Raw genomic sequence first — 14,923 nt, forward strand, 5'->3', positions numbered from 1 at the left:
ATCTTCGCGATAAAGAGATCTCAACTTTCAACATAAGACACTTCTTTTTAAAAGAAAGTGGGAGTTGGCAAGTTGGAAAATTTGGGTTTTTCTACTTTGAAATATCGTATCTGCAACAACGAAAAATTTGGAGTAAATTTGCTCAGGATTTCATGCTAACGTATCTGCAACAAAGAAAATTTTGGAGAAATTTTATTCAGGATTTCTTGCCACCGTAATTGGGACTTGTCCCTTGACCTCAGTCTATTCTTTTTTACTATGGTCTAATGAAAGAAGAAGGTAGAGTAGAACTGTAGAAGTGGTTTGAAACCAAAATTTGAATTCCAAAAATGGCCCAATTTTTAAGTGTGCAGTAGTTAAATATAACCAGTTTATGTGGAGAGGCATATAGAGATTCGAAGGTGTGACCTTGGGAACAAACCCAGTCAACCTTACCATCTCAGCCCTAGTGGGTTCCTCAAGTCATATTGATTCTTATTTTTCTTTTGTCGATTAAAACATTTAATCTGCACATACATTCTTTCCGTCCCCAAATGTACAATGGGACGAATTTGATTGGATTAACTCAGCCAATAAGCTTATCCTCAGTGTTTTGATGAACATTGACATGACCCTATGTTTTCAAAATGATGACATGCTTTAACCTTAATGATGAAATTCAAATGCAAATACATAAATGCGATTCAAGCAGCTTGACCCAACTACCACAATCACACGAGCTAGAACCCAATTCACCTGCAAATATATAAAACCTAACCCTAAGCTCACCAAATAGATCAAGTAAAGTATGGTAAAGTAAGGCGAATAATACGAAAATTGAAACATAGAAATTCAATTCAACCAGAGAGGACTAGTGGGTATGGACTTTAGTGATTCTTTATGATTTTGTGGTGTCACCATAGACGACTAGACTTGTATTCTTTGTAAGAGTTCTAATGCCCATTAATGGCAGACAAGAAGAGAAGTTGATGCAAGTTAATCGTTAAGATTTTTTATGAATATCGAACCAACTGAGAGAGAGAGAGAGAGAAAGAGAAATAGGTAAAAATAAAGTGAGCTTAGGGGTTGAAATGGGTTTCATGATGATGATGATGAAGGAGCGAGAAGACTTTGTCTTTGTCAATTTGCGATTTTCGCGATAGAGAACTCTCAACTTTCACCATAAAACACTTATTTTAAAAGAAAATGAGAGTTGGCAAGTTAAAAATTCTGGGTTTTTCTTCTTTCAAATATCGTATCTGCAACAACGAAAAATTTGGAGTAAATTTGTTCAGGATTTTGTGCCAACGTATCTGCAACAAAGAAAATTTTGGAGGGCATATAGAGATTCGAAGGTATGACCTTAGGAGCAAACCCAATCACCCTTACTATCTCAACTAACTCTTGGTGGGTTCCTCGATTCATAATGATTCTTATTTTTCTTTTGTTGATTAAAACATTTAATCTGCACATACATTCTTTCTATCCCTAAATGTACAATGAGACAAATTTGATCAGATTAACTCGGACAATAAGCATATCCTTGGTGTTTTGGTGAACATTGAGATAACCAAATGTTTTCAAAATGATGACATGCCTTAACCTTAATGATGAAATTCAAATGCAAATACATAAACGCAATTCAAGCAACTCAATTCAACCACCATAGTCACACAAACTAGAACCCAATTCACCTGCAAATATATAAAACGTAATCCTAAACCCACCAAATAGATCAGGTAAAGTATGGAAAAGTAAAGTGAATAATATGAAAATTGAAACATAGAAATTCAATTCAACCAGAGAGGGCTGTACGGGTATGGACTTTAGTAATTCTCTATGATTCTGTGGTGTCACCATGGATAACTAAACTTGTATTATTTGTAAGAGTTTTAATGCCCACTAATGGCGGACAAGAAGAGAAGTTGATGCAAGTTAATCGCTAGGATTTTTTATGAATATCAAACCAGCCGAGAGAGAGAGAAGAAAATGGAAATAAATAAAAATAAAGAGAGCTTACTGGTTGATATGAGTTTCATGATGACGACGATGAAGGAGCTTGAGGGCGAGAGGACTTTGTCTCTTTCGATATGTGATCATCACGATAGAGAGTTCTTCATATTTGCAACAACGAAAAATTTGGAGTAAATTTGTTTAGGATTTCGTGCCAACGTATTTGCAACAAAGAAAACTTTGGAAGAGTTTTGTTTAGGATTTCGTGCCACCGTAATTGGGACTTGTCCCTTGACCTCAGTCCATTCTTCTTTACTATAGTCTAACGAGAGAAGAAGGAGGAGTAGAACTATAGAAGTGGTTTGTAACCAAAATTTGGATTCCAAAAATGACTCAATTTTCAAGTGTGCAGTAGTTAAATATAATCACTTTATCTGAAGCTGCATATAGAGATTCAAAGGTATGACCTTGGGAGCAAACCCAGTCACCTTTACCATCTCAGCTAACCCCTGGTGGGTTCCTCGGTTCATATTAATTCTATTTTTCTTTTGTCGATTAAAATATTTAATTTGCACATACATTCTTTTTGTCCCCAAATGTACAATGGGGCGAATTTGATTGGATTAACTCAAACAATAACCACACCAAAAAAAAAAAAAATCAATTCTTTTGTTGTTTTTGGACTTGATCCAAGGTTTTGAAAATTGATGGCTATTGAACTCCCACTGAAGTACTCTCAAATTTAAAATTAAGATTTAATGGTTAAACATAATCCTTTTTTATGTTTTTTTTTCCCATAAAAATAAAGTTCTAATTTTTTTTCCCATAAAAATAAAGAGATTAATCCAGGGGTTCCTTTGTTCAAATCTTAATCTAGACATTATAAAATATTCTTCTCTGATTTCTATTAATTTTTTATGGTTTTCCCAATATTCTTCGTCTCTTGGTCTGTTTTCTCTCGAATAGGATAATTCTTTGACAAGTAATTCTTCGAAATACATTCTTAATAATTCATACCTTTCTTCTATATTAAAATTATAACGAGGCATAAGTATAAAATTAAAGCAAAGCAGTTTATAACAGACTTGTTTACAAAGTACAAAATAAAATAACAGCTTAATACAAAATATTTCTTTAAAGAAAATTACTTGATTGAAAAAGATTACCTAAATAGTTTCTTTTCTGGATCCTTGATGATAGAAAGAGATTGGCTGAAAGAAAAGTTGGCTAAGAAGTTTGATTGGTTGGCAGGAAATCAAAGGTATTCTTCTCTTTGAAGGTTTTCGGATGCTTGCAAATGAAGTTTTCATTTTCTTTTATAGAGTCTGGATTTGAAACAAATTATTTGGAGTCCGAATAGGGATTTGGCACTTGTCTTTTAATTATTGGAATCTTGATAATGGGATTTGCTTTTAAGGAGATAAGGATTATAGTGGGATTTGCTTTGGAGGAGATAAAATGCGACTTTTGAGAGGATAAAGTTGGGTAAATTGAAATGGATGGACAGGTTGATGGGTAAGTGAAAGCGCTCTCAATCCGCGGGGTGCGCAGATCCGCTTTTGACCCTTGAGGTTTGGGAGTCGCCACCTAGTTATTACGGTCTAGGAACCAAATTGACCCTACAATGGATAAAAAGATCTAATCTACTATAGAAATCTGAATCCGGGGATCATGTTACGGGGTTGGAAGGTGTTAGGCACCAACCCCGCCCGGCCAATGCCGGTCTCTACTTATCCCAAATAGATCTACATTGCTAATGATAAACCTAGATTAAAAAAAATAAAAATAAAAAATTTACCTTTGATCTGCAAAAGTGTTATTCCCTCAGATCTGGTTAGAATGGCTCCTTGTATCGTATTCCTTACTTCATTCTATCTCCGGATCTGATTCCTAATCTTCGAGGTAAGGTATCTCCTTCTTGGATCTGAGTGCTTCAAATTTGTTGTGGATTTCTGGGATGTTTTTGAGAGGTTTTTGGGTGTTTTTTAGGCTAAAATCGGAGTAGGGGTGTTAGGGAAGGAGTTGGGACTCCAAAATTAGGGTTTTGGGGAGGCTATGGAGGCTTCTTTACCTACTTTTCCTAGGATTTTTTCTTTGATACGAAAATAGGGTGTGGAGGCTCCTATTTATAAAGTTTTTAGAAGCATTTAGGGTTTGATTAGGGTTTTTTTTAGGTTTCAATTAGGGTTTTGACTTAGTCTTTAGGGTTTTAGGGTTTTGACTTTAGTCTTATGAGATTGACTTGATTAGTTTAGATTAGGGTTTGGATTTAGGGTTTTGACCTTAGTCTTATGAGATTGACTTGATTAGTTTAGATTAGGGTTTTGATTTAGGGTTTTGACCTTAGTCTTATGAGATTGACTCGATTAGTACCTTGACTTCAGTCTTGCTTGATTGACTTTAATTTTGACTTCAGTTTCACTTGATTGACTTTAATACCTTGACTTCAGTCTTGCTTGATTTACTTTTAATTTTTGGAGAACCCCCTTCTATTATATCTTTAATTCTTTGGACCCCCAAATGGAGGGGTCCTTAAAGAAATATCCCACGAACCCTCAACAATTTTGCCTGAGAGTCCAATTAATCGATTTTTTAGGTTTAACTTTTTAAATTAATTTCATTGATGTTTCACTTTAATTATTTAATGTTTTATTTATTAATTTCGAATTTTTTAATTATGAAAATTGTGAAATTATCGTTTTGCCCTCGGAGAGGATTTTTTACGTTTTAAGTCGTTTTTCAATGTTCCAGGATGTTTTGGAATCAGCTTTTCGTAAGGAATTCAATGGGAATGTTGGTTTTTGTCATTTATGAAGTTTTTTGTATGAAATGATCGTGAACTTTATGAGGGGTATTTTCGTAATTTTGTCAAATTTTGTGAAAATTGGCGAAGTGGTTTACTTGGTTTCGATTTGTTGTTTTATGTGTTTGAACGGATTTTCCTAAGCGTAATGTAGGCTCTAAGGTTGTTTTGAGGTTAGGGGTATTTTGGTAATTTAATCATTTTTAGTGATTTTTATCGTGAAGCTTCTTTTTGGTTTGCAAGATGATGATTTCTATGTTTCTGGGGTCGTATTTTCCTAGCGTAGCGTGGTTTCTAAGTTTTATCAGTTCGAGATACCTTATCCGAATTTCTGAAACATATCTGGTAACAAAATAAAGCATTGGAATAGACATCCATCATTGGGAACCTTTGCGATCGGGTTGACGACTTGATTAATCAGGCGGATGCAAAAATGAGGTGTCTACAGTAAGATTTAAGACAGGTGGCTATTAGGTTCCAAAGAAGATACTATTTAAATATTCTCTTTTATCTCTAACAACACATGGGCGGCTGCCTTTGGGTGGTTTCCCACTAGAGATAATTTATTTCTATTCTAGATCATTCTTGGATATTCTATTTCTTGACTTGACTTTTCTTGACTGTCTTCATTCTTGAATTTTGACTGGACTTTTCTTGATTTCATATATTTGGATAATGGCATGGAGGAAGTATTCCTTCGTAATCATCTTCGTTAAGAGGAGTGAAGTCTTCAAAAGGGTCTTCATCTTCATCAACTTGAGATAGTGCTTCAAGTGAGTGCTTGCGCATTTCTGCCTTTGATGATGCTCCTGCCAACTTGGATTGTAATTGCGACTTGGAGAGTGGAAATTCTGAGGAACTTGGTGCAGTTATTCTTGATTGTTGAGGATGACTATGCAACCATGCTGTTACTCCTGCTTTAGTGACTTTATCGAATCTCAAATTTGCCCACCATTTGACTTTAAATTTTCTGGAGAATGCTGGAATTGGATGAAATTGAGATATTGAACCTGTACAGTATTCCCAACAGCAGATCCATGCTAGGGAAAATTGTGCAAAAAAGGTTAAAAGATTTGGAATTTGACTTAGGTGTTCTGGAGCCATGAAATTTTGGATGAAATATTGGAATCCTTCCTGGACTAGTGCAGGGAGAATGACTGGTATGGGTCCATATTGATTCCACCATTCTGCGAACCAATTTGGGAACTGGATCTTGATTTGGTCATTAAATAGGAAAAATTAGGAATGGTTATATTGATCATTTTGAAAGGTGAAAGTATTAAACCAGGCCTTTTGGTAATCTCAGTAATTGTAATATTGGGGATTGAAAGGTTGGGACAGTCTTTTCATGGTATTGAGGTTCTGTCCCTAGGTAGTGAGGGTAAGGATTTTCAGGATTTGACATTTTGAATGGGAAATTCTATTAGGATCATTCTTGTCTGGGGTATGGGTGATGAGTGCAGAGTCTGAATCTACGAGAATGAACTCATAGAATTTTTGGGTTTTGGTGTGGATTGATGAGATAAAATGATTTGGTTTGATGAAAATTGACTGGGCAATTGTTTTTGGACAAGATTTTTCCAACTCAGATTCTATTGTCATGATCGGAGTTAGGTTAGACTTGTAAACATATTGTGGCCTTAAGGAAAATGGAGAGGTGCTTTCTTGATCTTGACTTGAAGAAGTTGTCATTGTTTGGGAGTAAGATTTTATTAGACTTGTAGTACCTAAAACTTGGAACTTGTTGGACAGGTTACTAGGGGAGCCAAATTGAAGGGGGTTTATTGGAGTTATTTTTGGTGGTGTGGCAGTTGCCATGTCATAAGAACTCTTGGATTTGGATTTTATTGGATTTTCACTCATCTTGTTTACCCTGTAAAAATTCTCTGGTAAGAAAATCTGGTATAGAGTTAGCTTCTCCTTTTATATATTCTATTTTGAAATCAGAAATAGATAATATGGCTTGCTATCGAGCAAAAATATGTTTTGAAGCAATGTTTTTGACATCTTTTTCTAAAATAAATTTTGCTGATTTGCAATCTATTCTTAAAATAAATTCTTGATTGAGCAAATCTTCTTGAAATTTGGAAATACATAAAACAATGGATAAAATCTCTTTTTTAACTGTAGAATATTTTTGTTGTGTAGGGTTCTAAATTTCTGAAGTATATCTTACTAATTATTCTTATTTCTTATTTGTTTCTTGTTTTAATATTCCTCCATATCCTATATCACTTGCGTCAGTCTCTACCACCTTTAGTAGTTGGGGGTCTGAAATATTTAAACAGGATATTTCTTGTAACCGTAACTTTAATTGCTTGACAGCTTCTATGTGTTCTTTAGTCCATTCTGGAGCTTTCTTTCTTAGTCTTTGGAATAAAGGTTTTGCTATGATATGAAGATTGTGGTAGAAGTCTCTTATATAATTTAGGCTTCCTAGGAATCTTTGTAATTATTTTTTGTCTTTTATTTCATCAGGGAATTTGCTTGCGAATTGTAATGATCTTTCTATTGGGATTATTGTTCCATTCTTGATATTGTGTCCTAAGAATTTAATTTGAGTTTGAAACAGAACTATTTTTAGGGCTGATATTACCAACCCATTAAATTTTATAGTATTAATAAAGGCCTCTAAGTGTTTCCAATGTTGTTCTATTGATTTTGAGTATAAAAGGACATCATCTATGTATACTATAATAAATTTTGAAAATTGGTTGAAAATATCATTCATAATTTTTTGAAATTCACTGGGTGCATTTTTTAATCCAAATGGCATTACATTCCATTCATAGTGTCCGAATGGTACTGTGAAAGTTGTCTTGTACCTATCTTGATCTATTATCTTTATTTGCCAAAAGCCTGATTTCATGTCAAATTTTGAGAAAATGGTGGCTTCATATAACCTATTTAGTAAATCTTTTTTATTGGGTATTGGATATCTTATCCATCTCAGCGACTTGTTTAGAAGCTTGTAGTTTATTACTAATCTGGGTGCTCCTCTTTCTATTTCTGAATGTTTTCGAACATAGAATGCAGGACAACTCCAAGGGGAATTACTTGGTCTTATTAATTTCTTGTTTAGTAAATCTTGTATTTCCTTTTTGCAGTATTCTAAATCCTCATTTTTCATTTGAATGGGCCTTGCTTTAGTTTTAATTTCTCTTTCAATGAAATCTGGTTCATATGGTAAAGCGACTACATGTTGTTTCCTATGCCAGAAGGCATTGGGTAAACCAGAGCATATTCCTTTTCGAGATTTTCTTTGAATCTTTGTATTTTCATTTTTAATTCAGGACTGTCTAATTGTTTTTGAGTTTTTAAGAATTTACCTCTTGTTTTAAAAAATACTAATAGCTTTTTCTTTTTATTTATCAAGTTGATTGTTTTTGTGATAGCTTTATCTTTATTATATCTAGTTCTCTATCTTGAGGTTCTTCTATGAATTTGAATGTACGTCTTGGTCTAATAGTCTACATTTTATTCCTTGTGAATTCACTGTAAAAGGTTGAATCAGGGCCAAAAGGGTGTTCCTAGAATCACAAATTTGGTTAAGTTTTTTTACTAAGATAAAATGGGTGTTTATACAAATCCTTGATTACAAACATGGACATTGGAGAGTTTGTATTTTATCTTTAAGCTTGATCCGTCTGCAGTTGATATTCCTTCTGTAGTTTTCTCGAAAAACTTTGTGGGGATTATTCCTTCTTGTATACAATTTAAATCTTCTCCTGAATCTATTAAAGCAACAATTGTTACCATAAATTCCTTATTTATTACTAACTGTATATTGACAAACCATTTTTGGAATTGAATTTTGTTAATTATTTGGATAAAATTTTCCGTTTTTGTTGTCCTCTTCCTCTATTACTTCTTTTTGGTTTTAGTTTATTAAAGTTTAATAGGTCTATTTGTTCTTGTTGTCCTTTATTTATTATGTGCAACCTTTTGATTTCTTCTTTTATTTGGTTTACTACTTCTCTTTGTAGATCTTGAATTGTTACTTCTCTTTCTGGTGTTTTGAATCTTTTAAATATTTCTTGGAGATTATATCCTTGAAAATTTTTCTCTTTTGTTTCTTCTTCCTTTTTTATTGTTTCTCTTAATTGTAATAGATATCCTTTTTGTAGTTCTGGGTTTTCAATTTTGTCTATATAATCAAATAATATATTTTTGTTCTCTGCTTAGGGTATTTATTGATTTGCATCTACAGGTTGTATTACAGAATTGAAGGGATTTTCCATTTCTTTCTTCTGATTCACTGGAATCTTGGGCTTCATCATTTATATTTTCTTATTGGCTGCTGCTAGAGTTATGTAGTCAGAGTTTATCATTAAGTCTGTTAGTTGTTTTTTCAGATTTTTATCTATTTCTAATTCATTTATTTTTTGCCTTACTTTGCATTGGTTCTTATAGTGCCCTAACTTTCCACACTTGTAGCATGTAGGTGTTCTTTTCTTTTGTTTTGTCTATTTTAAATGTTCAAAAGGTTTCTTTTGTTGTTTAGGAGCTTTTTTATAATAGGATGGTTTTGGTCTAAAGATTTTGTTTTTTGATTCGCTAGTCCTAGTCCTACTACCATATCGGGGGTGAAAATTTTTTGAACGTTTGGAGAGTTTTGAAGGAGAGGATTGAAAAGGTGGAGGAAGGCCACATTGTTCACAGAATTGTCCTAGTTCTTTTCTTGTGGAAAAGCGGTCTTGTTTTAATTTGTGTTGGAGTCTAAGGTCATTACAAAGTTTGAGACCTTCTGAGTGGATAAAATAGATTAATTGGCCATAAATGAGGTCATCATAAGGAATGTTTCCATTGTTTTGTGATCTGATTTTTGTTCGTAGTCTTTCTGCAAATAATGTTGGTAATCCTGAAAGGAATTTTTCTTTCCAAAAGCTTTGGCCACAATCTTCTCTAAGTATAACTTTGGTAAGAAAGACATCTTTGTACCATCTAAAATCATGGAGTTTTGGACACCTGAGATTTGCTAATAATTCTGAGGATCTATCCCTATATGGGTCTGGATCTCCTATAAAATGTTTTGCTATGGCATGTATGAGAGTATTGACAGCATCTCCTATGTCTTGTCCTTGTTCATTTTTTATAAGTACTCCAGTTTCAGTTGTTTTGTTTTTGGTATGAATAAAGTTTCTTTTGTCTGTTGTGACATAATGGTCCCACCATCCTTTTAATTGACCTGTAAATCCTGAGACTAGTCTTTGAGCTATTTGGTGGTCTGATGCATATGGTTGTGCTGCTGTGGATACCATGGTCATTTCTTGTAATAATGATAAAGTATTGTATTCTGTTAATCCATCTATATTCCATTCATATAAGGATTTTCCATCGTATATTGATTGGGTCATCATGCTTCTTTCTTCGTATCCTATATCCATTGGTGTGGATCTACTATAATAATTAGGCATGTTTGGTCTAAGTCTTGATTTGTGTATGGTGGTAGCCATATTGACCTCTTCATGGAATTGGTTAGAAATTTGTTGTAAATCTTTCTCAGTATAGTTTTCATCTTCGTCCTCCTGTGTGGAACTTGTTTCTGAATCTGTTTTGTTTAATTCTTCTATTTTGTTTACTACTATGATTTCTTTTCCTTTTCCTAGACTTAATTTGGCTAGTTTTTCATTTATTTCTTGTAACATTTCTTGTTTATCTGGAATTGTCATTCGTAGTTTTTTTGGTATCTCATAAGGGGTGAAGATTGGAGTTTTATTTTCTTGGTAAAATTTGGTTTTTATTTTTTCTTTTTCTTATGGTTTTGAATAAATATCTTCTATTCTTGTTAGTTGTTCTCCGATAGAATTGAGATATCTATTAGTGTAATTATTTTGTTTCATTATATTATTTATATCTTTGCTTGTAGGTAATCTTTCTTGTTCTGCTTCTCTTAGTTCTAATGATTTATAAGGTGATCCTATTACTGTGTCTTTGTTTACTGGTATTACTATTTCATTTATTGGTGGAGGATGGACAGATTCTATCTGCCCTATTCTTGGTACATCCCAAAGATTTGATTTGATCACATCAATTTCTTTTTGTATAGGGATTTTAAAATATTTGTTATACCATTTAAAAAATGAAATTTGTTTTTTGACCTTTTCTAGATGTTCATAATAGAATTTCCAAACTTGTTCTTGATAGTTTTCTGATTTTTCTTGGAATTCTTCTCTTTCCTTTGAAAGGATATATTCTAATTTTATTTGAGGAATGTTTGGTTTATATGTTATTTTCTCTATTACATGTATTTGAGGTAAATCATCCTGCATTTGCGACTGGGTTGGGGAGGAATTAGGAGACTAGTGTATATTTAATTTCCTAGGATCATGATAATATGGAGCTGGGATTGTCTCATCTTTTATTCCTTTAAGTTTTAATTCTTTACTTGTAGAGGCTCTACTTATAGATTTTCTTGCTGGGATTAAATTTTCTGTTAAGGGTATTGTAGTTATTGAACTTGTTTCATCAGTGAGTATGATTGATCTTTTGAATGAGGGAAAGTTTATTTCTATATTTCCATCTGGGTATTGGATTATTGATTCTGGTTCCTTGTTTTCTGGTATTTGTGATTGACCTTCTCCTGTCAAATTCCATGTTGATGGCAATTGGACATCGTTCTAAGAAATTCTTTTGGGAACTAATTTGTTTGACTTATATATATTACTTTGTAATAAAAGAGTTTCTCCTTCTAAAGATGGTCTTGACAGGGCTCCTGGGTTTATTGTTGTGGTCATCGTTTTGTATACTATTCTAAATACTAAAGCTAAAAGTTGAGATCCTGGTATCATACTGTATCCTGAAGTTTGTATGTTAAGGCTTAGAACTTTCATTATTCCTGGGTCTGTTAGGGCTACTGTGAAGTTTGGGAAACTGTCAAAATATATTGGTCCATCACAAAGACTTGATTCTACTAAACCTAATAAGGAATCTGTAAAATTGAGGTGTTTTTTGTCCCTTAGGCATAATAGTATTGAATCTTTTAATCATATTCTTGTTAAGGGCTTTATTATACTAAACCTAATAAGGAATCTGTAAAATTGAGGTGTTTTTTGTCCCTTAGGCATAATAGTACTGAAGCTTTTAATCCTATTCTTGTTAAGGGCTTTATTCCTACTTGAATTAATCCAATATGTAAAAACTTGTGTTTTTGTTGATGTCTTAGTATAGATTCTTTTGAGAATAATTCTATTGTTTGGTGATCTGCTAATAAAGGTACTGTTTGTTCACATGTCTTTATAGTATAGTCTGTTTTTGTAAGAAAGTTCCCTTTTGTATAGATATTCTTAATTGGGACTTTTGGTATATTCCAATTATGTAAAACTTGTCTCAATATCTGTAATAGAATTTTCCTCCATATTCAAAACATCTGGGTTTTCTAGATCTGAACTATGTTTTCAAGAAATTAGTTTGACTAAAATAATTCTTAGTAAATTCATTTGGAAATTTTCGTCTGACCCAAGTCGCATATCCCTCTTATTGGCCAGTTGAGCCGTTTCCTCGGGAATAAATCGTTGACAGTCCGGAAAATTTAACCTTTGAACTTACTATGAATTCCTTAGTCAAATTTATTTCTGGAAAACATAGTTCAGATCCAGAAAACCCAGATGTTTTGAATATGGAGGAAAATTCTATTACAGATATTGAGACAAGTTTACATAATTGGAATATACCAAAAGTCCCAATTAAGAATATCTATACAAAAGGGAACTTTCTACAAAATAGACTATACTATAAAGACATGTGAACAAACAGTACCTTTATTAGCAGATCACCAAACAATATAATTATTCTCAAAAGAATCTATACTAAGACATCAACAAAAACACAAGTTTTTACCTATTATAAAAAAACTCCTAAACAACAAAAGAAACCTTTTGAACGTTTAAAACAGACAAAACAAAAGAAAAGAATACCTACATGCTACAAGTGTGGAAAGTTAGGGCACTATAAGAACCAATGCAAAGTAAGGCAAAAAATAAATGAATTAGAAATAGATAAAAATCTGAAAAAACAACTAACAGACTTAATGATAAACTCTGACTACATAAACTCTAGCAGCAGCCAAGAAGAAAATATAAATGATGAAGCCCAAGATTCCAGTGAATCAGAAGAAATGGGAAAATCCCTTCAATTCTGTACTACAACCTGTAGATGCAAATCAATAAATACCCTAAGCAGAGAACAAAATATATTATTTGATTATATAGACAAAATTGAAAACCCAGAACTACAACAAGGATATCTATTACAATTAAGAGAAACAATAAAAAAGGAAGAAACAAAAGAGAAAATTTTTCAAGGATATAATCTCCAAGAAATATTTAAAAGATTCAAAACACCAGAAAGAGAAGTAACAATTCAAGATCTACAAAGAGAAGTAAACCAAATAAAAGAAGAAATCAAAAGGTTGCACATAATAAATAAAGGACAACAAGAACAAATAGACCTATTAAACTTTAATAAACTAAAACAAAAAGAAGTAATAGAGGAAGAGGAACAAACAGAGGAAAATTTTATCCAAATAATTAACAAAATTCAATTCCAAAAATGGTTTGTCAATATACAGTTAGTAATAAATAAGGAATTTATGGTAACAATTGTTGCTTTAATAGATTCAGGAGAAGATTTAAATTGTATACAAGAAGGAATAATCCCCACAAAGTTTTTCGAGAAAACTACAGAAGGAATATCAACTGCAGACGGATCAAGCTTAAAGATAAAATACAAACTCTCCAATGTCCATGTTTGTAATCAAGGAATTTGTATAAACACCCATTTTATCTTAGTAAAAAACTTAACCAAATTTGTGATTCTAGGAACACCCTTTTTGGCCCTGATTCAACCTTTTACAGTAAATTCACAAGGAATAAAATGTAGACTATTAGACCAAGACGTACAATTCAAATTCATAGAAGAACCTCAAGATAGAGAACTAGATATAATAAAAGATAAAGCTATCACAAAAACAATCAACCTGATAAATAAAAAGAAAAAAACTATTAGTATTTTTAAAACAAGAGGTAAATTTCTTAAAAACTCAAAAACAATTAGACAGTCCTGAATTAAAAATGAAAATACAAAAATTCAAAGAAAATCTCGAAAAGGAAGTATGCTCTAGTTTACCCAATGCTTTCTGGCATAGGAAACAACATGAAGTCGCTTTACCATATGAACCAGATTTCATTGAAAGAGAAATTAAAACTAAAGCAAGGCCCATTCAAATGAAAAAGGAGGATTTAGAATACTGCAAAAAGGAAATACAAGATTTACTAAATAAGAAATTAATAAGACCAAGTAATTCCCCTTGGAGTTGTCCTGCATTCTATGTTCGAAAACATTCAGAAATAGAAAGAGGAGCACCCAGATTAGTAATAAACTAGAAGCTTCTAAACAAGTCGCTGAGATGGATAAGATATCCAATACCCAATAAAAAAGATTTACTAAATAGGTTATATGAAGCCACTATTTTCTCAAAATTTGACATGAAATCAGGCTTTTGGCAAATAAAGATAGCAGATCAAGATAGGTACAAGACAGCTTTCACAGTACCATTCGGACATTATGAATGGAATGTAATACCATTTGGATTAAAAAATGCACCCAGTGAATTTCAAAATCACTTTATCTGAAGATGCATATAGAGATTCGAAGGTATGACCTTGGGAGCAAACCCAGTCACCTTTACCATCTCAGCTAACCCCTGGTGGGTTCCTCGGTTCATATTAATTCTATTTTTCTTTTGTCGATTAAAATATTTAATTTGCACATACATTCTTTTTGTCCCCAAATGTACAATGGGGCGAATTTGATTGGATTAACTCAAACAATAACCACACAAAAAAAAAAAAAAATCAATTCTTTTGTTGTTTGTGGACTTGATCCAAGGTTTTGAAAATTGATGGCTATTGAACTCCCACCGAAGTACTCTCAAATTTAAAATTAAGATTTAATGGTTAAACATAATCCTTTTTTATGTTTTTTTTTCCCATAAAAATAAAGTTCTAATTTTTTATTGTCTACATCCCCGGATCATGTTTTTGATGCCAAAAGGTGACGTTGTAAGATTTGAAATCTTACTAAGTAAGGCTAGACTTAAAAAAAAAATCCAAACAAAAAAATTTATAACAATTTGAATAAATTAAAGAGTTTAAACAGATTTTTCATGGTGTGCTCAACAAATGGAAA

Source organism: Akebia trifoliata, chromosome 9 (genome assembly GCF_017979445.1).
Source record: "Akebia trifoliata isolate Shusen 1 chromosome 9, ASM1797944v1, whole genome shotgun sequence".
Lineage (NCBI taxonomy): Eukaryota > Viridiplantae > Streptophyta > Magnoliopsida > Ranunculales > Lardizabalaceae > Akebia > Akebia trifoliata.